This window comes from Mobula birostris, chromosome 12 (genome assembly GCF_030028105.1).
Source record: "Mobula birostris isolate sMobBir1 chromosome 12, sMobBir1.hap1, whole genome shotgun sequence".
In the NCBI taxonomy this organism is placed as follows: Eukaryota; Metazoa; Chordata; class Chondrichthyes; order Myliobatiformes; family Myliobatidae; genus Mobula; species Mobula birostris.
In genome coordinates, this window is record NC_092381.1 from 83,104,355 (window position 1) to 83,131,837 (window position 27,483).

The 27,483-nt window shown below is 42.5% G+C and overlaps 1 long non-coding RNA gene across 1 annotated transcript; it reads right to left on the reverse strand.

Annotated features, from left to right (window-relative positions):
- Window positions 1-2,135: 2,135 nt before the first annotated feature.
- Window positions 2,136-17,659, reverse strand: LOC140206096 (uncharacterized). Its single transcript, XR_011888058.1, has 3 exons — window positions 17,544-17,659; window positions 17,295-17,369; window positions 2,136-2,490 (listed from the first exon to the last, which is right to left on the reverse strand). It is a non-coding gene; the product is annotated as an uncharacterized lncRNA (long non-coding RNA).
- Between the last annotated feature and the right edge of the window lie 9,824 nt (window positions 17,660-27,483).

Consider the following 27,483-nt stretch of genomic DNA (forward strand, 5'->3'; position numbering starts at 1 on the left):
CACCAGGTACTTTTCAGAGGGTGATTAATAGCGTGATTTAGGGATTAAAAGATACAGATGCCTATATTGATGATTTAGTTACAGGGAATAATACATGGAAAACACATATTACGGTGGTGGAGAAACTATTTGAGAGACTTTCAAAAGCTAACTTAATTATTAACTTAGCTGAAAGTGAATTTGGTCATGCCACTATGACTGTTAAGGAAAAGGGTTAAGGAAATTAGACTCCAGTTTAATAATACAGTCTAATGTTACAGGAGTACAATATTTTGATCACTCATATTAAGGGTAAAGATAATGTGATCGCTGATTGTCTGCCTAGATGTTAAATGTAGAATGAAAATTTGTGTTTTTTTGGAGTGGTATTTTCACATTTGTAACACTCGTACTGTACATTAGTTTGTAAAGGGCTGAAATATAAGATTGTATATATTGCGTATTTTGTAAATTTTATACCTTTGTATTTTTTTTGTATAAATTGTTAAAATTTTGTCCTTTAAGAGACCAAAATTTTTTTTGGAGGGAGGTGTTACATGCTCAAGGAGATCTGTTTTTTTTTGTGAGAATGATGTAATGGTCTTTTGGAGGTCACCTATGTGATTTTCCTGCCGATGTGAGGTCACGTGATGACATGTGCACCATAGCTATATGAGGGTTGACCCAGGTGACACAGTAGGGTTTTTTAGTTTGTAGATTTCCAGGTATAACGTGCTGTGTCTCCGTTTCTGTTGCGTGTTTGTTTTTGTGACGCAGTTTCATTTTTAAAACAGAGTGTGCGTTCTGTTGCAAGATACCATATTATTGGACTGAAAATTTTTGCTAGATGTGTTGATTTACCCAATTCCAACAGTAGAAGGGAGAGTGAAAAATTTATTGAAGTACAGGACTGAAGGATCGAGAGGGGTCGGCATCGTTTGGCAGTTTAAAAAAGGATCAACCTTATTGAGTCTTCGTTGGAAGAGCAGCAACCTGCATCGAGGATAACTCTTGCCAGAAAGAGCAAGGAGTTCATGCAACGGTTTGCTCTCTCGCTAAAAGAATTTAAGGTCAGTTGATTTGGGCTGTTTATTTTCGGCATCATGAATCCTGTGGACAGAACCAGCAGGAAAGTTGCGTCTGTGAAGAAATCTTTCTCCAGAGAAGTCTCTCCCAATGGAACGTGTAAATCTGTTGGACTTTCGAAGTTATCGCTTTAAGAACTATATTTGACTTTATTGCTTTAAGAACTGTTTTCGCATTTAACGCTTTAAGAACCAGTGCCAAGTGACGAGGTGTTGAACGGCTGCATAACAGTTAATTTCCGGTTAAAGTTTTCGTTTGTTTTGTTTTCTTATCATTTATCCCTTATAACCTGTCTCGATTGATATTCATTGTTGCCGTTTACGTGACAAATTACGTGGCATATTAAATAGTTAGATTAAAATAGTGCGAAGCAGAAATAATGTAAAAAAAGATGAGGTAACGTTCATGGGTTCAATGTCCATTTAGGAATCACATGGCTTTTTCTGAGTTGCTGAGTGTGTGTCTTCAGGCTTCTGTATCTCTTTCCGGATGGTAACATGAGAAGAGGGCATGTCCTGGGTGATGGGTATCCTTAACAATGGATGCCGCCACTATATCCCCTGTGCTTTAATTTATTTTCAATCTCACCTTCTTGACTGCCCGTCTTTCTCCTTCTCATGTTGCCCTGCAAGGTTAGCTGGTGAGAGGATTCACTGGGATGATTTAACGCTTTACCTTTAGCACAGCACTTCACTGAAGCCTCAAGCCTTCCCACATCTAACAGTGATAGTCATACGACACATAGTCATAGTCATACTTTATTGATCCCAGGGGAAATCGGTTTTCGTTACAGTTGCACCATAGTAATAAAACCATAAATAGTTAAATAGTAATATGTAAATTATGCCAGTAAATTATGAAATAAGTCCAGGACCAGCCTATTGGCTCAGGGTGTCTGACCCTCCAAGGAATGAGTTGTAAAGTTTGATGGCCACAGGCAGGAATGACTTCCTATGACGCTCTGTGTTGCATCTCGGAGGAATGAGTCTCTGGCTGAATGTACTCCTGTGCCCACCCAGTACATTATGTGGTGGATGGGAGACATTGTCCAAGATCGCATGCAACTTAGACAGCATTCTCTTTTCAGATACCACCATGAGAGAGTCCAGTTCCATCCCCACAACATCACTGGCCTTACAAATGAGCTTGTTGATTCTGTTGGTGTCTGCTACCCTCAGCCTGCTGCCCCACCACACAACAGCAAACATGATAGCACTGGCCACCACAGACTCGTAGAACATCCTCAGCATCGTCCGGCAGATGTTAAAGGACCTCAGTCTCCTCAGGAAATAGAGACGGCTCTGACCCTTCTTGTAGACAGCCTCAGTGTTCTTTGACCAGTCCAGTTTATTGTCAATTCGTATCCCCAGGTATTTGTAATCCTCCACCATGTCGATGTGAACTTCATTCTCATTCAGGTCATGCCTTCCGTTGTTAGAGAAATGCAAAGAGCAACATTGTTTATCACAGGAGTGCCACAAGACAAAGGTGACCAAGCAAGGGTGTGGGCCCCATCAAAAACTAAGAGCTTAAGGTCAAGACGGTACATAGATTATTTGTGTCTGATTAAAATAGTCTCTGTTACTAAATTTCTGTCCTAGAAGACAGTGGGCAGTGAAGAACGGCAGAAGGTGGCACAAAGAAGCCTCTATGAGCAGGATCCACCAACATTAGTGAAGGATGATGAGACAGACGGGGAGGATTTAGGTCTTCCCAGCAGCAATGATTCTGGATAGCCTTGCATTTTAAGGGCATTAGATTCCAAAGCTTTATAATTGTCCCATTTCTTATAATCCATCAAAGCCTCTATGCTACTGCTTCTATCCTATATCTCTGATGTCTACTCCTTCACCAACGGCAGGCAAGCCTTTGGCTCCTTAGAGCACAATTTCTGGATTTCCATTCAACTCAATTTGTATTCAGCACATCAGACCTGTTAACAGGACAGAGATAAGAGAGAAATCTTGGCTGCCTCAGGTATTGCTGCTTGTCGGGTACAGCCTGGAGCTGGTGACTTTGCTTTGGTGTCCCCGAATGGTTCTTACCCTAGTATTACTTAGCAACCTCTGCAGTTGGTAACACATGACTACCAACATGGACTTGACTGCAGTTGTGCCTCCCTGCTTTCTTCATGAAGTCCTGAATTCTGAACTCCACTGTAAAATCTGTTCCCAACAAAGTAAATGTGATTACTGCAACACACATAAAAGTTGCTGGTGAACGCAGCAGGCCAGGCAGCATCTCTAGGAAGAGGTGCAGTCGACGTTTCAGGCTGAGACCATTCATCAGGACTAACTGAAGGAAGAGTGAGTAAGAGATTTGAAAGTTGGAGGGGGAGGGGAAGATCCAAAATGATAGGAGAAGGCAGGAGGGGGAGGGATGGAGCCAAGAGCTGGACAGTTGATTGGCAAAAGGGATACGAGAGGATCATGGGACAGGAGGTCCGGGAAGAAAGACAAGGAGGGGTGGGGGGGAACCCAGAGGAAGGGCAAGGGGTATATTCAGAGGGACAGAGGGAGAAAAAAGAGAGTGAGAGAAAGAATGTGTGTATAAAAATAAGTAACAGATGGGGTACGAAGGGGAGGTGGGGCATTAGCGGAAGTTAGAGAAATCGATGTTCATGCCATCAGGTTGGAGGCTACCCAGACAGAATATAAGGTGTTGTTCCTCCAACCTGAGTGTGGCTTCATCTTTAGAGTAAATGTGTTTACTGTTGTTGATTAATCTTCAGGCTTTCAATTCCAGTTTAAGATTAAGTTTCCTGCCTTTGTATTGCATTTCTTCCCATTGGCCAAAGAGTGTGCATGTTATGGTGATAATATCAATGGATTACAAATCTAAATTTGTATCAGCTCAATCAGTGTCTGGGACAACCATCTTGTTGCTAACACTGCTACTGGCCAAATCTCTGAGTCTGTTGCAAATGTCTCTATTTGCTATATTTAACAAAAAACTGTCTTACACAATCAAGCTGATACATGATTGATGAGTTCCTTAAACATTGCTAGTTGGCCACAATGTTCAGCCCAGTCAGCTGTGAAAAGAATGCAGCCATGTGTAATCCAATGCCATCTTCCCTTGTCTCTAATTTACAATCACTGCAGCTTGTTCCTAACCTAACCAATCACCCAGGTTTCTGCTTAAGATCCAATTAATTCCCAGTAAGGTTGCAGCCTCGGACACTGAAACATTGTTTACTGTCAAGAGCGAGAATTCGGGCCATGTTTACCCTCCCCGGTTACCATTTTGATGACCCCACTATAGGACTGGAAATTGAACATGGAATGGTTGCCACACTTCACACTTCAGTGGAGCTGACACAAACTGTCAAAACATTTTTAAAATGTACTGAATTCTTCTGGGACATTCAGAAACAAGCAAAAGATATATAAAAATAAGATAACATAGAACAAGTTAAAAGGCAAGGAAAAAAAGCCTAGCTTTAAAGATTTTTAAAGTTCAAAGTTCGCTTCGAAGAAGTTTTTATTACTAAACTGTAGATGTTAAACACAAGAGATTCAACATAGAACATAGAACATAGAATAGTACAGCACAGTACAAGCCCTTCGGCCCACAATGTTGTGCCGACCCTCAAACCCTGTCTCCCATATAAGCCCCCAACTTAGATTCCTCCATATACCTGTCTAGTAGTCTCTTAAACTTCACTAGTGCATCTGCCACCACCACTGACTCAGGCAGTGCATTCCACGCACCAACCACTCTCTGAGTAAAAAACCTTCCTCTAATATCCCCCTTGAACTTCCCACCTCTTACCTTAAAGCCATGTCCTCTTGTATTGAGCAGTGGTGCCCTGGGGAAGAGGCGCTGGCTATCCACCCTATCTATTCCTCTTATTATCTTGTACACCTCTATCATGTCTCCTCTCATCCTCCTTCTCTCCAAAGAGTAAAGCCCTAGCTCCCTTAATCTCTGATCATAATGCATACTTTCTAAACCAGGCAGCATCCTGGTAAATCTCCTCTGTACCCTTTCCAATGCTTCCACATCCGTCCTATAGTGAGGTGACCAGAACTGGACACAATACTCCAAGTGTGGCCTAACCAGAGTTTTACAGAGCTGCATCATTACATCGCGACTCTTAAACTCTATTCCTCGACTTATGAAAGCTAACACCCCATAAGCTTTCTTAACTACCCTATCCACCTGTGAGGCAACTTTCAGGGATCTGTGGACATGTACCCCCAGATCCCTCTGCTCCTCCACACTACCAAGTATCCTGCCATTTACTTTGTACTCTGCCTTGGAGTTTGTCCTTCCAAAGTGTACCACCTCACACTTATCCGGGTTGAACTCCATCTGCCACTTCTCAGCCCACTTCTGCATCCTATCAATGTCTCTCTGCAATCTTTGACAATCCTCTACACTATCTACAACACCACCAACCTTTGTGTCGTCTGCAAACTTGCTAACCCACCCTTCTATCCCCACATCCAGGTCGTTAATAAAAATCTTGAAAAGTAGAGGTCCCAGAACAGATCCTTGTGGGACACCACTAGTCACAATCCCCCAATCTGAATGTACTCCCTCCACTACCACCCCCTGCCTTCTGCAGGCAAGCCAATTCTGAATCCACCTGGCCAAACTTCCCTGGATCCCATGTCTTCTAACTTTCTGAATAAACCTACCGTGTGGAAACTTGTCAAATGCCTTACTAAAATCCATATAGATCACATCCACTGCACTACCCTCATCTATATGCCTGGTCACCTCTTCAAAGAACTCTATCAGGCTTGTTAGACACTATCTGCCTTTCACAAAGCCATGCTGACTGTCCCTGATCAGACCATGATTCTCTAAATGCCTACAGATCCTATCTCTAAGAATCTTTTCCAACAGCTTTCCCACCACAGACGTAAGGCTCACTGGTCTATAATTACCCGGACTATCCCTACTACCTTTTTTGAACAAGGGAACAACATTCGCCTCCCTCCAATCCTCCGGTACCATTCCCGTGGACAACGAGGACATAAAGATCCTAGCTAGAGGCTCAGCAATCTCTTCTCTCGCCTCGTGGAGCAGCCTGGGGAATATTCCGTCAGGCCCCGGGGACTTATCTGTCCTAATGTATTTTAACAGCTCCAACACCTCCTCTCCCTTAATATCAACATGCTCCAGAACATCAACCTCACTCATATTGTCCTCACCATCATCAAGTTCCCTCTCATTGGTGAATACTGAAGAGAAGTATTCATTGAGTACCTTGCTCACTTCCACAGCCTCCAGGCACATCTTCCCACCTTTATCTCTAATTGGTCCTACCTTCACTCCTGTCATCCTTTTATTCTTCACATAATTGAGATTCTGCAGATGCTTATTGGCTTCTATCAGATCACTTCTCTTCTTCAGCCCTTTACCTCTTCCACTTATCACCTCTCAGCTTCTCAATTCATTCCCCCCCCGCCCTCCCACACACCCACCTTCTGCCTCACCTGGTTTCACCTATCATCTGCAAGGTTATACTATTTTCCCTCCCCCCACCACCTTCTTATTCCAGCTTCTGTCTCTTTCCACAGCAAACAAGAGAAAATCTGCAGATGCTGGAAATCCGAGCAACGTACACAGAATCCTGCAGGAACTCAGCAGGCCAGGCAGCGTCTATGGAAACGAGTACAAAAGTTTCGGGCTGAGACCCTTCAGCAGGGGCTGCTGAAGGATCTCGGCCTGAAACGTCGACTGTACTCTTTTCCATAGACGCTGCCTGGCCTGTTGAGTTCCTCCAGCATTTTGTGTGTGTCTCTGTCTCCTTCCTTTCAATCCCGAAGAAAGGTCTCAGCCCGAAACTTCTACTCTTTATTCTACTCCATATTTCTGGATTTTAAAAACTTCAAATTAGCAATCTGTGATGTGTTTTAAAAATTCCGATTACAAAATTGAAATGTTGTTTTATCATTAGGAGAACTTTTCTGAAGATCCTTTTTACATCAGTGAACACTTACTTGAGGCCTTCACAACTATGTCCTTCCATGTAGCCTGAGAAATGTTCACCAATCCTGATGCTCGTCTCAGCCAGGATTTGTTGCTAAAGGCAACACATGAGGACAGGGGAATTCTGCTCAAGTTCCTGCTTCCGCACTGAATTCCATAGGAGGCCCAGTATCAGAGTGCGGCCTACTACTCAGTGGTGAATGCATGACAGCAATTTCAGTATGTCTGTACTCGCTTGCACATGCCCTGAAGGGTGGAAGTTGCAGACAATGACTTGTCATAGGCAAGTTCCTTTACAGTTTTGCCAGCATCTCACTGCAAAACCTGGGCCAACACAGGCATTTAATCCATTACTATCAACACAAACACAATATAGTCCCAGGTGGTATGCATTTTCCTTCTGAGGTCTCCCTTAAAGCTGCGACTGATTTTTCCCACACCGTTCTAATGGCCTTTGACAGCTTTTGACTACACTGAGCCAAGAATTGCAGGTTAGCATTCTGGTCATTGCTGCCTATAAATAGACTGGAACACTTAAGCTTGGCTGATGATATTAAATGTCAGTAAATTAATACTACACACTCATGGTTTATGTGCACTTGTTGCCATGGAAACATGGCTAAGTATTTACTTTTCATCTGTGGTGCAGTAAATCTTTTGACTCTTGTGCAACCTGTGGGGATTTACAACTTTTCATTGTTTTTAAGAACATGGGTCAATTTCCCAGCAGACTGATGATGAGAAATTGAAAAATGTTTCTCTGACTGGTTTGCCTATTTTTAATGCTTTAGAAGATTTTTAAAAAAGGATAGTATTGAAGTTCTATTTGCAACTAAACAATTGCATTAAGAGAGGATGCAATTGCTGTGTCGAATTGAGAATAATTTAATAAAATGAGAACAACATGTAGTGTTTGAAGTGGAGGTAGATTAAATTAGTTTAAGTTCTTTAAGTTAGAAGTTCGATGAAGGCCCGAGTCTCAAGTATACGTGTCTTCTTTTAAAAGGAGGAGTAAATTACAGGACTCCCCTGCAAAGGATTGGTCAGGTTGGTGGGGAGATGATGGGTGGTTATAGAGATTATTTTCAATGAGTGGATGAGACAACATCCTTAGAACCAAATATAAAGAGAAGCAGAGGTATAAGATAACAGAATGTGTTTTAAAAGTAATGGATGACTATTCCTGCAGAGTTGTGGGATGAAGTTCAGTGTCATTTGGTGGCTGAAGGCAGGAAGCTTCATGCCCACTATAAACAGATAACTCTGCAGGTAAACCATCAAGGTGCAATAAAACCAGCTTTCCCCAAATGGTGTTGCAGTCTTTATTGATGGGGGATGAAATTAATGAGGGATATGGTGGATTTTATAAAAATGTACCCAGGGCTACATGCTGGAGAACATTAAATATCTCTTGGCGACATTGCTCATTGTGATATAGAGATGATGTGGATTGAACTCTTAAGATCAAAAGAGTCATGGAAAAGGAAAGGGAGTCATTGTGAAGAGGAAAAGGAGATGCTTTGTGTACATAGCTCTCTCACTCTTTCTCATCGTCAAGGAAGAACATTTGAGGACGTCAAACATATCTACAGTGTAAGGCAAGGGGACTCATTGGGCTGGGAAGAGGAGCAGCTGCTGATAGAAACCAACTGAAAATATGAATAACCTCAGAAAGTCAAGCCTACACATCTAATCTAATGTGAAGTAGTTTACTGAAACTTCAGCCATTGTCAAAGATCAAACATTCCAAGATTTGTCTTTTCTTTCCCTTCCTTGATATGTCTGAATTAAATTCCACAAAACCAGATTTATCTCCATGTTTGTATTTATACTTTGATTGAAGAGCCAGCTTTGATATACATTGGTGTTATTCTTCCAGGAACAATTTTCTTGATCTATATTGAGCTACACAGCCAGTTTTTAAAGTGTGAACATACAGGAAGTGAAGAGCAAAATGTGTTGTTTATTCCTTTGGTCAATCAGAGTGGCAATGTATCGAGCTGATTCCCTGTCGCTAAAGGAAAGACGACCTCATAAAGCTCCTTAGATGCAACCAAAAAGACAAAGGTTGCATATGGTTTGGTATTGCATTGTATGTCTCAAAGGCTCCAGAATGTGTGGATTAGGTTAAATATATTTCACTGTTACTTTATTCTTTTGTTTACATGTCAGCTGAACTCGGTTAAGAGTGACAAGTAGCCGCAGGCTAGAAGGGAAATAATGTTTGCTTTCATATTCTTGATCGTCGCCAATTGGAATTCAATGGATACAGGTTGAGAGCAGCTTGAGGGTGAATGAGGCTGCCACAATTCAATAGCTGACATAAGAGGATCCTCTCGAGAGGGTTCTCAGAGACAGGATTTATGAGTTTTTGGAGAAGCATAATCTGATTAGATATAGATATATGGCTTTGTGAGGGAGCGTGTCATGCCTCACAAGCCCGACTGACTTTTTTGAGAAAGTGACAAAACAAATTGATTAAGATGGAGTGGTGGATGTGTATACAGTTAATGTATTTTAGCAAGGTGTTCCACAAGTTTTCCCATGGTAGACTCAATCAGAATATCAGGAGGCATAGGATCCAGGGAAGCTTGACTGGTGGAATTGGAACTGGCTTGCCCTCAGAAGGCAGAGGGTGGCGGTAAACGGAGTGTATTCTGCCTGGAAGTCGGTGACCAGCGGTGATCCACAGGGATCTGTTCTGGAACCCCTGCTCTTTGTGATTTGTATAAGTGACTTGGATGAGGAAGTGGAAGGGTGAGCTCATAAGCTTGCAAATGATATGGAGTTGATAGTGTGGTGGATATTGTAAAAGATTGTCGTAGGTTACAGTGGAACGTTAACAAGATGGACAGCAGTGCTGAGAAGTGACAGATGAAAGTTCAATCTGGAAAAGTGCGAAGTGACAACACTTTGGAAGGTCAAACTTGAAGGCAGCTTTCAAAGTTAATGGCAGGATTTTTAGCAGTGCGGAGGAGCAGAGAGATCTTAAAGTCCAAGTCCTCAAAGACACCACACAAGTTGATAGGATGGTTAAAAAGACATATGGCATGTTGCTCTTCATTAGTCAGGGATTGAGCTCAAGAGCAGAGAGGTAATGCTGCAGTTATATAAAACTCTGGTTAGGCCATACTTAGAGTATTTTGTTCAGTTTTGGCTGCCTCATTATAGGAAGGATATAGAAGCTTTCAAGATGGTGCAGAGGAGATTTACCAGGATGCTGCCTGGACTAAAGGGCATTCCTTTTGAGAAAAAGTTGAGCAAACTAAGGATTTTTTCTTTGGAGCAAAGGAGGATGAGGGACAACTTGATAGACATGTATAAGACGATAAGAAGCGTAGATAGAGTGGACAGCCAGCACCTTTTTCCCAGAACAGCAATAGCTAATACAAGGGGACATACTTTTAGGTGATTGGAGGAAAGCATTGGGGGTCAGAGGTAGTTTTTTTCACATGAAGATTGGTAAATGTTTGGAATGCACTTCCAGGATTAGTGGTGGGGTCTGATACATCAGGGACTCTTAGATAGGCACACAGATGAAAGAAAAATGGAGGGCTGTATGTGAGGGAAGGGTTAAATTGATTTTGGAATAGTTTAAAAGGTCGTCACAACATCATGGGGCAAAGGGCCTGTACTGTGCTGTACTGTTCTGTGTTCTATATTCTATAAGCTCACAATCTAAAACTTGCAGAAAAAAGAATTGCCATTAAGTAGTCGGTATTCGGCAATTGGCAATAATTTTAAGAAATTGGACAAATTAAGTTGACTTGCTGGACATTGCATAAGCTTGTTATTACAATTGATTAGTTTTGCTCAGCTTTGCAAATCTTTCTACTTTGGGACTTAACTGTATCACAGACTTGTGTAACAATTTCAACACAAACTCCAATAACAAGCTAATCTGCCTCTTATACAAGTTTAGGTGATTCTGTCACTGTGGAATAGCAAGTTAAACTGTACTGTCTTCTATTGTATGCAGCACCGTGCAGATATAGATTACAACTGCGAATATTTTAAAACACCAATGAGGTAAATTTGCAGTTTATCGCAATATTTCCTTGTTTTGTATGAGGTTTTTCAGATTTGATTAAACTGCCTAACAGCACTACAGTGGAAGAGATATAAAAAAGGAAAAAATGACCAATAGGCTTGCACCAGTACTGAAAATAATCAATTTTAATTCACTTTAACCCTTGCTCTTGATTAGATTTTTGTAACATTTTCACACTACTTTCAATGCACTATTTGTTTTGTTATGTCATGGAAAATAATAAGTATCTCAGGGGATTAAAATTAGCTTTGAACAAAAAAATTCACCAGACTGGTGAACAGTGGGACAAAACTAGTGGATCTCCTAGAGGTGATGCACCACAATATTGAAGAGCATGGACTTGGAAGACCTATTGAACCTTAGGACATTGTACAATGATTCATAGGAAGTGCTCACCATCTGGGTTGTGCTAGGCATTACTGCATTTCACCCCAGGGAAAATTAATTTTTAATGCATAACAAAACAAAACAAGGTTTTGTGATTGTATTTCCAGGCTCCTGGAATACCAGGCATTGACCTGTGAGATTGGTAAGCAAGTTTGTTGAGGGAATGGAATTGAACTCCTTTTGACTCTGGTATAAAACAAAGTTGAAATGAAGCACGTGAAATGCAAGGCACACACAATTACCGGCATTCTGGCCCTAGGCAAAGCCTGCAGAGCAAGCGGAGCTGTACGCTTTCTCCCTCTGCTGGTCTCTGGCAGGAGTGACGATGCTAGGGCTTTGCTCTCTGTAAACGGACACCTTGGGTGACCTCTGTTAAAGAACAGCCGGTGGCAAATTTCAGACATTGCAAATGTCCCTGGTTGCACTAATGCTGCACTGCAGTAACCTGTCGGAGGTGAGGCTGCTGACGTAACCCCTGCCAATCTCTTTAAACACTGATTCAGGACTGCAGTGGCAACACGATCAGCTTGCTTGATAGCTGTCTGAACGTCCGCTACAGGACCCAGATCTGACTCTGCTCTATTGGTATTGCAGTATCAGACCCTGCCGTTTGGTTGGGAGTAGAGAGCTGGTTATCTGCTCTGCAACTGAAAGGATGAGCCCAAAGCACCATGCAAAGCAAGTTGATGCTGAAGCCCCTTGGTATATCCTGATTTTTTTCACTTGAGGCTTTTAGGAGTGTTGCAATGCACCAGGCATTTTATTGTGTACGTCTTCTTCTGTAGCTTGCACCGTCAAACCCTTCATCACTGTCCTCTGCAAAAGGATTTGCGTTTGCATTTGTCCTTCAGTGAGCTGGCACCCATGCTATCCTTGCCTCCTCCCCTGACTGCAAGCCACCCGTACCCAGCAATTTCACCGCCTGCTGGATATTAGTTCCTGAACCACAATTGTGAGTGTGGAATTAAGTAGGGCATGGCTCAGAACAGGGGTCCCCAAACTTTTTTGCACCGCAGACCGGTTTAATATTGACAATATTCTTGCGGACAAGCCGACTGGGGTGGGTGGGGGGGGGGGGGGGTGTTCAAGTAGGGTTAAACTCACCGCAACATGTCTTTTACAGTTAGGGTTGCCAACTTTCTCACTCCCAAATAAGGGACAAAAGTAGCAGTCGAATCCTGACGAAGGGTCTCAGCCGAAAACGTCGACTGTACCTCTTCCTATAGATGCTGCCTGGCCTGCTGCGTTCACCAGCATTTTTTGTGTGTGTTGACGAGACACTTGTGTGTACCCCGAGGAAGACTACCATGACCATGAAGCCTTGCGCGGGCTCCTGTGTGTGCATGCGTGACATTCACATATGTGACGTGCATATGCGCGTACGTGCCGATTTTTTTTCCCCACAAATCGGTTTTGGCTTAATCTTCCCGACTACACTGTACATACATTATTTCTACTTTATATAGGCTGTGTATTTATCATATCATTAATGCTTTTTCTATATGTTAGAATTATTTTAGGTTTTACGTGTTATTTGGTATGATTTGGTAGGTTATTTTTTGGGTCTGGGAACGCTCAAAAATTTTTCCCATATAAATGAATGGTAATTGCTTCTTCACTTTACGCCATTTCGGCACGAAAGGTTTCATAGGAACGCTCTACCTTAGCGGGGGAAATACGGGACAAGGGCGGTCCCGTATGGGACAAACCAATTTAGCCCACTATACCAGATGTCCCGGCAAATACGGGACAGTTGGCAACCCTATGTTCAAGTTCAACAGTGCGTGACAGGGAATGAGGAAAAGGTGCAGCTGACTCATATCGCTTCCTCACGGCCCGGTAGCACATGCTTTGCGGCCCTTTACCGGTCCGTGGCCCGGTGGTTGGGGACCGCTGGCTTAGAACATAGAACAAAGAGCACAGGACAGTACTGCCCTATACAGGCCCTTCAGCCCAAGATGTTGTACCAAACTTTTAACCTACTCCAAAATCAGTCTATCCCTTCCCTCACACATAGACCTCTAATATTTCTTTCATCCATGTGCCTGTTTAAGTGTCTGTTAAATGCCCCTAATGTTTTTGCCTCTACCACCAATCCTGGCAGTAAGTTCCACACTCCATCACTCTCTGTGTAAACGCCTACCTCTAACGTAACCCTATATCTCTTCCAATCACCTTACAAGTATGTACTCTCATATTAGCCATTGCAATTCTGGGAAAAAGGCACAGTCTGTGCCCTCTATCAATACCTCTTATCATCTTGTACACCTCTATCAAGTCACCTCTCATCTTCTTTCACTCCAAAGAGTAAAGCCCTAGCTCACTCAACCTCTCTTCATAAGGAATGCCCTGTAATCCTGGCAGCAGCCTGGTAAATCTCCTCTGCACCTTCTCTAAAGCTTCCACATCTTTCTCATAATGAGGAAACGTGAACTTAGCACAATATTCCAAATGTGGTCTAACCAGAGTTTTATAGAGCTGCAACATTACCTCGCGGCTCTTGAACTCAATGCCTTAACTAATGAAGGCTGACACACCACATGCCTTCTTAACCACCCTATCAACTTGCATGGCAACTTTGAGGGATCTATGGTCATGGATCCCAAATCCCTCCATTCCCCCTACTGCTAAGAACCCTGCCATTAACCTTGTACTCTGCCTGCAAATTTGACCTTCCAAAGTGAATCACTTCACATTTCCCTGGATTGAACATCACCTGCTACTTCTCAGCTCAGATCTACATCCTGTCTAAGTCCCAATGTAACACATGACAGCTTTCCACACTATCCACAGCACCACCAACCTTCATGTCATCTGCAAAATTAGTAATCTACCTTCGCACTACCTCATCTAAGTCATCTAAAGACCTCAAAGAGCAGGGATACCAGAACAGACCCCTATGGAACACCACTAGTCATAAACCTAGGCACAATACTCTCCTTGTATTAACACCCTCTGTCTTCTGTGAGCTAGCTGATTCTGAACCCACACAGCCAAGCTCCCTGGATCCCATGCCTCCTGACATTATGATTGAGTGTAGCGCAGGGACATTTGTCAAATGACTTACTAAAATGCATGTATACCACATCCACTTCTCTACCTTTATCAATTTGTTTTGTCACATCCTGCTCCTCACAAAGCAATGCACACTTTCCCTAAACTATGCTTCTCCAAATGCTTTAAAATCCTTTATACTTTATAGTCGCCAAACAATTGATACTAGAACGTACAATCATCACAGCGATATTTGATTCTGCTCTTCCCGCTCCCTGGAGTACAAATCGATAGTAATTATAAATCATAAATAGAAAATAGAAAATGGAAAGTAGGGTAGTGCAAAATAACTGAGAGGCGGGTCCGGATATTTGGAGGGTACGGCCCAGATCTGGATCCGTTCAGCAGTCTTATCACAGCTGGAAAGAAGCTGTTCCCAAATCTGGCTGTATAAGTCTTCAAGCTCCTGAGCCTTCCCCCGCAGGGAAGAGGGACAAAAAGTGTGTTGGCTGGGTGGGTCTTGTCCTTGATTATCCTGGCAAATCCTGTCTCTAAGAATCCTCTCCAATAGTTTTCCCACCACTAATGTAGAACTTACTGGTTTATAATTCCCAGCGTTATCCCTATTAACTTTCTTGAATGAAGGAATAGCATTTATCACCCTCCAGTACATCCTCTTTCTTAACACTGGCATGTCCCAGCATATTAGTCTCTTCTACACTGACCTCATAATTATCAAGGTCTCTCTCACTAGTGAATAGTGAAGCAAGGTATTGATTAAAGACCTCCCGTATCTCCTACAGCTCCAGGCATATGTTTTTTCTTTTATCCCTGATTATTACTCTCACTCCAGTCCTCCTGTTCTTCACATATGTGTAGCATGCCTTGGAGTTTTCCTTAATCCTGCTCACCAAGGCCTTTGAATGTCCCCTTCTAGTTCTCCTGCTAATTTTTAAGCTTCTTCCTGGCTACCTTATGACTATCTAGAGCCCTGTCCGATCCTTGCTTCCTAAATCTTAAATATGGTTCCTTCTTACTCTGACTAGATGTTCCACTTCTCTTGTCAATGATGGTACCTTCACCATATCATCTTTTTCCTGCCTCAATGGGACAAACCTATCCAGAACCCATGTAGGTGCTCACTAAACAAACTCCACATTTCCATTGTACATTTCCTTGAGTATATCTGTTCCTAATTTATGCCAAGTTCCTGCCTAATAGCATCATAATTCACCCTCCCCCAATTAAATATTTTCCCATGCCATCTCCCTGCCCTAGGCCAGGTCAGGGAGTTCTGGTCACTGTCTCGGAAATGTTCACCCACTGAGAAATCTGTCTCCTGACCAGGTTCATTGCATAGTACTGAGTCCAGTACTTTGCCTCTCTTCTAGCTGACCTGTTTACATATTGTGTCAGAAGTCCTTCCTGGACACACCTAATAAATTCTGCCCCATTGAAACCTTTTGCACTAAGGAGATACCAATCAATATCGGGGAAGTTGAAGTCACCGATGACTACAACCCTGTTATTTTTGCATCTTCTCCAATACCTGCTTACCAATCTGCTCCTCAGTGACTCTGTTGCAGTGCAGTGAGGTGGGGGGGGGGGGTGTTGTTGTGAGGGTGCCTATATGATATTCCCAATAGATTTGTTTGTTTCCTTCCTGTTTCTGACTTCATCATAACTATTTTCATATTGTTCTTCTGTTGCCGAACCAGGTTGCAATTTTGGTTACATGAGGTAAAAAAAAATTTGAATTAACTGCTGCAGTGCATTCCTGGAGTTATCTATTCTTACCATGGGCATTGCATCATTGGCTAATGCTAGCTGCCTTTGAAAAGATGGTAAACCTCATCTTGATCTCCAGTAGACTTTACGGTGAAGATACTCCCACTGTGTTATCAGTGAGTGAGTTCCAGAACTTTAACACAGCAAGGGTAAAGAAGTGGTAAGAAATGTCCTAGTCAGGCTGGTTTATGACTAGGAAGGGAACTTCCAGGTGATGGTGCCCCAGGCACCAGCTGCCTTGCTGTTCTAAGACATTGTGGGTTTGAAAAGAACTGGCAAAGAAGATGTTCAGCTTCTTAATCGTTGTTGAAGACACTCCCATCTGGAAATGAGAATGATTCCATCACAGGAGTGGCTTGTAAATGGTGGAAAGATTTCAGGAAATCAGGAGGTGAGTAGCTGAATACAAAATATTCATCTTCTGGTCTCACACAGTTTCAATGTGTATAGTTGAGTTAGAATTCCGGTCAATGGTTAGGATGTTGATTGTGGCTATCACTGAACATCAAGGGAAGGTGACTGGACTCTTTCCGTTCACACGTTGTTAATATTGGTTTTGGCTCATGCAGGCATGCATTACTTCATTACAAACAAGGTTGTAAGTAGGAATAAAAACAACACTCAATTATCAGCACTCTTCTTTATGATGGAGGAACTCTGTTAATGTATGTCCATCAAGACAATTGCTGTGTGTACAACTCACCAATGGAGAAATCAAACACTTATGCTTAAAAAAACATTTTAAAGTCACCCTCAAAACAAATATCAGGAGATGCTGCATCGATGTTGCATTCTATGGGACACTAGGCTGGGTCATGGCTATTAGAAAGACTTGGCAGAAAGGGAGTGTCCACTTTTCAGGAAAGCCATTTCTCTTTAGTCACAGATAAATGATGGAAAGAGAATACCATTGGTAGGAATTACGGTGTAATTTGGCCCTCTAAGATAACCTGTAATGCATTATGGCTCCAAGATCAGTCTTGTCAACCACTTAAAAACTCATTAAAGACCCATGAAAGGGATCACCCTAAACCCCAAGAGATGGCTGGTGATAATGACTTACCTGATGTACTTTGATTCCTGCCTTATTCCGAATGCCTTGATTGAAACAAATTCCATTTCTGGTTCAGCCTTTGTGCTGAATGGGAAAAAAAAAAGAATATTTCATCAAGATGCAGACTGCCAACTGTGGGTGCTCATTTAGTGATCAAAATGTTCCGTGTGATGCTAATAATTAGTAATTTAGAAACTGCACATCCTTTTTTATTCATGAGCAATTAGCATTGAATTAATGAAGAGTCAGGTGACTTACAAAAATAGGAATGAAAATGATATGTTGTAGTGGTGCTCTAAAAGCTGTACAGTAGTTGATAAGGTGACGCCCTTACAGTTCCGCAAAAGTGGAAGAAATGTGTTGCAGAAAATTGCCTGGTGTTACAGCTCCAGGAAGATGAAGATTTGTAGCACTTAGTGAGTGTAATTCTGTTGGATGAGGTATTTAATATTGCTGAGGCTTTAAAATTTCCTAATTCCACTGGAGAAACTGCAGCAAGCCCAGCATCGAGTTACTCGAAGCAGCTGCATAATTTCAGCTTTGAACTGCGTTTGCATGGAAACCTTGAGGACACTGTGAACTTTTGTGTTGATTACAAAGTGCAATATGGTAGAGTGCTGGCCTAAGTAACGCCCACTGTCACTGCAAACTTGACAGCAGCTAGTATAGGACACCACCGAGTGGCAGATATTAATGACTACCACAGCTGCTGTCAGGCAAAGGCAAAACTTAACACTTCACGGTTTAACAAGAATTGAATTTAAAATGCTGCTAACATGTTGAAAATAGTGCTTATAAAAAAAGTGTTAACGATCTTGAAAATCAAACAATTTTCACAAGCAGTGTTTGAAAATCCATAAAATGGATGTTGTTATGTTATCACAAACATGAGATCTGCAGATGCTGGAAAATCCAAAGCAACACTTTTTAGTCTTCTCCATTGATGCTGCCTGGCCACCTTCTTCTGAATATTAAAGGCAGTTGCCAGTCCAACCTAAAGGTGCAATACCGCCACCAACTGGACTGGAGTGTGGTGTGAAGAGTTGGGAATTACAACCCCTGCTCGTTCTTTATCAAGTAAAAACAAAAGTACCTCAAAAAGCCCTATAGATAGTAAATAATGAAAGACAATATTGTGTAATTAAATTAAAGTCACTTCCATAACTTGGTGCTGTCTGGCCTGCTGAGTTCCTCCAGCATTTTTGTGTGTTGCTTTGTTATGCTTATCTTTGTTAATTTTCCCATGTTATTTATGCATAATTTAGGTCAATTTATGTTGTCATATTTGGAATGTACTGTGCTGTTGAGGCAAAAAAGGTTAATTTATACCTAGTGTGTGTATGCCTATGGCAATAAACTTTAGAATTCAACTTGGCTAGAGAAATTAAAAATGATTCTGGGGGTACTTTATCTATATGAGATCAGAGATTGTACAACTGCTCCTTAATTAATTAGCTGATAAAATGTTAGAATAATGACAATTTCTGGCTCAATTTGCAGACTGCACTGCTTTACTGCGTTATTTGACCTTCACCAGCAATTCACAAGGCATCCCAGCTGAAGATGAAACAGCCTGGAGTAGGTGCTTGGCTGAAAAACAATAAAATTTACCACTCTCCTTGAAGAAACATCCCCCACAAAGATTAAACACAAAATTCTCTGCAGATGCTGGGGTCAAAGCAACACTCACAACACGCTGGAGAAACTCAGCAGCTTGGGCAGCATCCATGGAAACGATCAATCAATGTTTCAGGCCCAAACCCTTCATCAGGACTGTAGAGGGAAGGCCCTATAAAGAAGGTGGGGGGAGGGTGGGAAGGAGAAGGCTGGAAGGTTCCAGGTGAATAACCAGTAAGGGGAAAGATCAAGGGGTGGGGGAGGGGAAGCAGGGAGGGGATAGGCAGGAAAGGTGAAGAAGGAATAGGGAAAAGCACAATGGGTAGTAGAAGGAGACGGAACGATAAGGGAGGTAGTAGGCAGCCCCCAGCTATACGTTTTCTTCTTTGCCTTCCTCTTCCGTGTTTCCCAGGCATACTATTTCTCCCTTTCTGATGACATGACCCAGGAATTTAAGTTTCCTCTCATTTAATGTTCTCATTAAAGTAGGCAGCCCCCTACTTGGAGTTGATAGGTGGAAAAGGAAAAGAGCTGAAGAAGAAGGAAAATGATAGGAGAGGAGGGTGGATCATGGGAAAAGAGGAATGTGGAAGGGCACCAGGGGGCAGAGATACATAGATGAGGAGAAGAGGAGAGCCAGAGTGAGGAATGGAGGAGTGAAATTACTGGAAGTTGGAAAAATCAATGTTCATGCCATCAGGTTAGAAGCTACCCAGCCAGAAAATGAGGCATTGCTCCTCTAACCTGAGATGGCCTCAACATTGCAGTACAGGAGGCTATGGACTGACATGTCCGAGTGGGAATGGTGATTGGAATTAAAATGGTTGGCCACTGAGAAATCCTGCTTGCTGCGAATGGAGTGAAGGTGCTCTACAAAGTGGACTCCCAATCTATGTTCAGACTTAAAGATGTAGAGGAGGCTGCATCAGGAGTACCGGATATAGTAAACGACCCCAACATATTTGCCTCACCTGGAAGCACTGATTGGGGTCCTGAATGGAAGTGAGGGAGGAGGTGAATGGGCAGGTAGCACCTCTTCCACTTGCAGCGATACTATAAGTACCAAAAGGGAGATTAGTAGGGAGAGACAAATGGACAAGGGAATCATGGAGCGAGGAATCACTGCAAATCTGTTGGGGTCATTTGCTGTAGCTGGTGCTCTCGATGTGGCCTCCTCTGCATCAGTAAGACCCACATAGATTGGGAGACTGCTTTCAAAGTTTAAAATACAAAGTAAGTGTATTATCAAAGTGCATATACATCATTATCTACAACCCTGAGATTCCTTTTTCTTGCAGGCATACTCAGTAAATTCATGATAGAATAATAACCATAATAGAATCAATGAAAGACCACACCAACTGGGCATTCAACCAGTGCACAAAGGACAACTGTGCAAATGCAGAAAGAAAGAAATAACAATAATAAATAAATAAACTATAAACCTCCGGAACATGAGATGAAGAGTCCTTGAAACTGAGTCCATATATTATGGGACCATTTCAGTGATGGAGCAAGTGAAGTTGAGTGGAGTTATCCCCTTTGGTTCAGGAGCCTGATGGCTGAGGAGGGGGTAATAACTGTTCCTGAACCTGGTGGTGTGAGTGTGAGTCCTGAGGCTTCTCTACCTTTTTCCTGATTTCAACATCGAGAAGAGAGCATGATCTGGATGGGGGTCCCTGATAATGGATGCAGCTTTGCAGCAACAGTGCTCGATAGTGGGGAGGGCTTTACCCATGATGGACTGGGCCACATTCACCTCTTTTTGTAGGACCTGTACTTCCGTACTGGGCTGTGATGCAGCCAGTCAATGTACTCTACGCGACACATCTATAGAAGTTAGTCAAAGTTTTTGATGTCACGTCAAATCTTCGCAAACTTCTAGGTAAGTAGAGGCTCTGCCATGCTCTCTTCATTATCGTACTTCATTATCGTATATTCTCTCTTCATTATCGTACATTATCTTCATTATTGTACATGCTCTCTTCATTATCGTACTTACATTCTGGACCCAGGACAGGTCCTCAGAAATGATAACACTGAGGAATTTAAAGTTGCTGACCCTCTCCACCTCTGATCCTCCAGTGAGGACTGGCTCGTGGACCTCTGGTTTCCCACTCGTGGTCAATAATCAGCTCCTTGGCCTTGCTGATGTTGGCTAAGAAGTTGTTGTTGTGCACCACTCAGCCACACTTTCGATCTCCCTCCAATATGCATCAGCACCCTCGATTCAACCTATGACAGTTTCATCTGCAAGCTTGACTATGGCACTCGAGCTGTGTTTAGCCACGTAGTCATAAATGTAAAGCAACTAGAGCTTTGGAGAGCACTTTAGCTCCATTCGCAACAAACAGCATTTCGCAGTGGCCAACGATTTTTATTTTAATCCCCATTCCCATTCTGACATGTCAGTCCTTGGCCTCCTCCACTGCAATGATGAGGCCACTCTCAGGTTGGACGAGCAACACCTCATATTCCATCTGGGTAGCCTCCCACCCGATGGCATAAACTTTGACTAGTCTAACTTCCAGTAATTTCCCCCCTCCCCTTCCACCTTCTTCCATTCCCCATTCTGGCTCCCCTCTTACCTCTTCTCTTCACCTTGCCTGCCTATCACCTCCCTGGTGCCCCTTCTCCTTCCTTTTCTCCTATAGTCTACTCTCCCTCCCTTTTGGATTCCTTCTTCTTCAGCTGTTTACTTTTTCCACCTATCACCTCCCAGCTTCTCACTTCATTCCCTCCCCTCTCCCCACCCACCTGGCCTCACCTTCTTGCTTGTAATCCTTCCCCACCCCAAGTTTCTAATTCTGGCTTCTTCTCCCTTCCATTCCAGACCTGATGAAGGGTCTTGACCTGAATCATCAACTGTTTATTCTTACACTCAGGCCATTGTGCCAAAAACTCTCTTTGTCACCTGGTGATGCCAACTTTCAAGGAATTATGGATCTGTATTCCCAGATTACTCTGTTCTACCACACGCCTCAGTGCCCTACCATTCACTATATAAAATCCTACCCTAGTCTGTCTTCCCAAAGTGCAACACCTCATAATTTTCTGCATTAAATTCTATCTGCTATTTTCGGCTCACTTTTTCCAGCTGGTCCAAGTCCTGCTGCAAGCTTTGATAGCCTTCCCTGCTATCCACTATGCCCCCATTCTTGATGTTATCCTCAAATTTGCTGATGTTTACCACATTATCACCCACATTTTCATATGACAATCTACAATGGACCCACCGCTGATCCCTGCGGTACACGACTAGACACAGACCCAAAGTCAGAGAGGCAACTGTCTACCACCACTCTCTGACTTCTCACACAAAGCCAGAGTTGAACCCAGTTTACAACTTCGTCCTGAATGCCAAGTGACTGAACCATCTGGACCAGCCTCCCATGCAGGGATTGGTCAAAAGAGTACAAGGAGACAGCTGTGATATCACGAAGAAGGCCAAGCATCAAATTAAATGGAAAATGTGTCGCAGAAGACAAAGCAGGAAGAGAAAAAAACATTTTAATTACCTTTTTAAATATTTTACAAAGTTCTAAATCAAAACTTGAACTTAGAGGAATGATTAAGGTGCAAGCTAAAATACCATGATTAAACAATTCTTAAAATTACAGGTTAAAAAAATACTTGACATTTTGAAATATTTCTGTGAAGGATTTATAAAATACATTCATTAAATTAGTATTCTGGGGAAACAAATGTTGTTATTTATGGCTCTGAATACCATCAAAAAATTCTCTGATCTCATATAACAAGGTATAACATTTTAGGTATTTTACAACCACACTAGTTTGTAAATATGCTTATGTCACATCAATTTATTTCCCATTGAAGAAGATTGTAATCTTGAGAAAAAGCAATGAGTCACTGAAAACATCTTTGGGTTTTCACTAATAGGCTGTATTTACACAGATATCCTGACATTACTCTGAGTTGATAATATTGCTGTGGTTACACATTGCAAATTCCAGGACAATACTTGTAGATTTTGGAAAGGGTTGGAATCGTTCATTATGTGCCATGTCGTATGACGTGGGTGATCATGGTCTTTCCATGACCATGATTGTTCTTGGCGAATTTTTCTACAGAAGTGGTTTGCCATTGCCTTCTTCTGGGCAGTGTCCTTACAAGACAGGTGACCCCAGCCATTATCAATACTCTTCAGAGATTGTCTACCAAAATATTGTATCACCCTCCCACTTAGACATTCCAACAATAAGAGCCTATATCCAGCTAGTGCCTCTAATACAGGGAAATGTTTTAAGGTACCATACAGCAATATAATGAGACAAATTCTGACACAATATCTGAGAAGTAGATTCTATGTAGAGTAACCAAAAGTTTGGTAGAAGAAATAGGTTTCATTCACTGGAGGGACCGAAATTAACCTTAGCAACACATGTACATCAAGTGTTCTTTTTTTAATTCTTTTCTTTCTTTAATTGTGTTCTTCCGAGTTTCTTGCTTTGCAGCTACCTGTGAACAAGCAAATCTCAAGGCTGTATATTATATACATTCTCTGATAACAGAAAAGAGCTTTGACCAGTGGCTAATCCAGACACTGGAAGTTTTGAGAGGAAGGGACGTCAATCAGGTCCACTGCCCAAAGATAAAAGGCAGCGGGGGTCAATCCAGTGAAAAAGAGCTTTGACCAACAATCAATTGGCGTTTGGGATTGGTTAGCAAGAGCAAATTAAAGGAAGGCAGCAGCAGGCGCAGTGACCATCGTCACAGCGGTTGTCATCTGAGTGGACATAGTCAGAGAGGTGATCTTGAAGCTTCAGCTCTTCAAGACTTCCGCTAAGTGGGGCTTCAATGAGAGAAAATCTCTTCTTTATACAGTATAGGACAGTAGGGATGACATGCAGGATAGTGGAATGCTCCTCTTACGAGATATAGGAAGGCAGGAAGACCTCCTCTGTCCCTGATGACTACCACTGCGAGAAGTGCATCCAGCTGCAGATTCTAATAAACTGCATTAAGGAGTTGAGCTGCGACTGGATGAACTCCAGATCATTCGGGAAGCTAAGCGTGTGATAGATAGGTCACAGAGAGAGGTAGTTACACCCAAGGTGCAGGACACAGGAAACTAGCTAACATTCAGGAAGGGAGAAAGGGTTAAGGAGTCAGTGCAGAGTACCCCTGTGGCCATCCCCCTCATCAACAGGTATATAGTTTGGATAATGAAGTGGGGGAGGGGGAGATGACCTAACAGAGGACAATCACAATGGTCAACTCTCTGGCACTGAATCGGTCTCTATGACTCAGAAGGGAAGGGGAGGGATAAAGAGGCACACTGTGGTGATAGGGATTCATTAGTCAGGGAACGGATAGGAAGTTCTGTGGATGAGAACGAGATTCCCGGATGGTATGTTACCTCCTGGCTGCCAGAGCCCAGGATATCTTGGATCGAGTCCTCAGCATTCTTAAGTGGGAGGGTGAACAGCCAGAAGTTGTAGTCCATGTAGGTACCAATGACATGGGTAGGACAAGTGATGGGGTTCTGCATAGAGAGTTCAGGGAGTTAGAAACATAGAAACGTAGAAAACCTACAGCACAATACAAGACTTTCGGCCCACAGTGCTGTGCCAAACATGTACTTACTTAGAAATTACCTAGGGATACCCATTGCCCTCTATTTTTCGAAGCTCCGTGTACCTATCGGGGAGTCTCTTAAAAGACCCTATCATATCCGCCTCCACCACCGCCGCCAGCATCCTACTCACCAATCTCTGCGTAAAAAACTTACCCCTGATATCTCCTCTGTACCTACTTCCAAGCACCTTAAAACTGTGCCCCCTCGTGTTAGCCATAAACACGAGTTGGCATGCTAAGAAAAGGCCAGGAACTCCAGAGATGTGTTCTCAGGATTGCTACCCATGTCACTTGCTAATGAGGCCAGAACTAGGAAGATTATACGGTTTAATACGTGGCTAAGGAGCTGGTGTAAGAGGGAGGGCATAAGATTTTCGGACCATTAGGCTCTCTTCCAGAGAAGTTGGGACGTGTACAGAAGGGACAGCTTGTATCTGAACTGGAGAGGAGACTAATATCCTAGCAGGAATGTTTGTTCGTGCCACAGGGTGGGGTTTAAACTAGAGTTGCAGAGGGATGGGAACCAGAGTGCCAGAACAGTTAGTGGAGAGGTTGTGGAGGTATATGTTGGTAAGACCTCAGACGAAATAAGGAATCAAAAAGGTGAGCATTGTACAACTAGTGTCCTGAGCTGCTTAGATTTCAGTACAAGAAGTATCACAGTAAAGGTGGATAATAGAGCTGAAGTTGAGGTAGCTGGTTTACAAACAGTGGCAAAGTGTAGTGAGGAGAGACTGTTGATAGGGCAAAACTGCAGTCAACAAGATGAGATGCAACATAAAAGGCAGACAAATCAAAAAAGGGTGAATACAGGACTGAAGGTGTTGTATTTGAATGTGCGCAGTTTACGGAATAAGATAGATGAACTGGCAGCATAGTTGCAGATTGACAGGTATGATGTTGTAGGCATCATGGAATCATGGCTGAAAGAAGATTATAGCTGGGAGCTTAACGTCCAAGGATACATATTTTATCGAAAGGGCAGGCAGGAAGGCAAAGGAGGCGGTGTTGCTCTGTTGGTTAAAAATAATATCAAATCCATTAGAAAGAGGTGACATAGGGTTGAAAGATGTTGAATCATTGTGGAAAGAGTTAAGGAACTGCAAGGCTAAAAAGACCCTGATGGGAGTTGTATACAGATCACCAAAGAGTAGTAAGTATATGGCCTACAAATTACAATGGGAGATAGAAAATCCATGTCAAAAGGGCAATGTTACAACAGTCATGGGGGATTCATAGGCAGGTAGATTGGGAATATCAAGTTGGTAACGGATTCCAGGAGGGGGAGGCTCTAGAACGTCTATCAGATGGCTTTTTAGAGCAGCTCGTAGTTGAGCCCACTGGAGGATCAGCTAATCTGGATTGGAAGTTGTGCAATGAACCAGAATTGATTAGAGAACTTAAGGTAAAAAAAAACCTTTCGGGGAAAGTGATCATAATATGATCAAATTCACCCAGAAATTTGAGAAGGAGAAGCTAATGTCAGATGCATCAGTATTATCAGTATTACAGTAGAGTAAAGGGAATTAGAGAGGCATGAGAGAGAAGCTGGCTAGAATTGATTGGAAAAGAACACTGGCAGGGATGATGGCAGAGCAGCAATGGCTGGAATTTCTGAAAGCAATTTGGAAGACACAGAATATATAGACACACCAGAGAGGAAGATGTATTCTAAAGGAAAGATGACACAACCGTGGCTAACAAAAGAAGTCAAAGCCAACCTAAAAGCCAATGAGAGGGCATATAATAGAAACACAGAAAACCTACAGCACAATACAGGCCCTTCGGCCCACAAAGTTATGCCAAACATGTCCCCGCCTTAGAAATTACTACGGTTACCCATAGCCCTCTATTTTTCTAAGCTCCATGTACTTATCCAAAAGTCTCTTAAAAGACCCTATTGTAGAGCAAAAATTAGTGGGAAGTTAGAGGATTGGGAAGCTTTTAAATACCAACAGAAGACAACTAAAAAAGTCATTAAGAAGGTAAAGATGGAATAAGAAAGTAAGCTAGCCAATAACTTTAAAGAAGATACCAAAAGTTTCTTCAGATATGTAAAGTGTAAAACAGAGGCAAGAGTGGGTATCAGACCGATGGAAAACGATGTTGGAGAGGTAGTAATGGGGGACAATGAAATAGTGGATGAACTGAATAAGTATTTTGCATTAGTCTTCGCTGTGGAAGACACTAACAGTATGCTGGAGGTTCCAGGTGTCAGGGGTCAGGAAGCATGTGATGTTACCATTACTAGAGAGAAGGTTCTTGGGAAACTGAAAAGTCTGAAGGTAGATGTCACCCAGACCAGATAGTGCATATTCCAGAGTTCTGAAAGAGGCGGCTGAAGAGATGGTGGGGGCATTAGTAATGATCTTTCAAGAATCAGTAGATTCTGGAATGGTTCCAGAAGACTGGAAAATTGCAAATGTTACTCTACTCTTCAAGAAGGGAGAAAAGCAGATGAAAGGAAACTAGGGCAGTTGGTCTGTCCTCAGTGGTTGGGAAGATGTTGGAGTCGATTATTAAGGATGAGGTCTCAGGGTACTTGGAGACACATGATATAATAGGCTGTAGTAGGCTGTAGCATGGCTTCCTCAAGTGAAAATCTTGCCTGACAAATCTGTTGGAGTTCTTTGAAGAAATATCGAGCAGGATAGATAAAGGAGAATCGGTTGATGTTGTGTACTTGGATTTTCAGAAGGCCTGTGACAAGGTGCCACACGAGGCTGCCTAACAAGCTACAAGCCCATGGTTTTACAGGAAAAATTCTAGCAGAGATAAAGCAGTGGCTGAATGGCAGGAGACAAAGAGTGGGAGTAAAGGGAGCCTTTACTAGCTGACTGCCAGTGACGAGTGGTGCTTCAGAGACATCTGTGTTGAAACCAATTCTTTTTATGTTATATGTCAATGACTTGGATGATGGAATTGATGGCTTTGTAGCAAAGTTTGCAGATGATATGTTATGAAGATAGGTCGAGGGGCA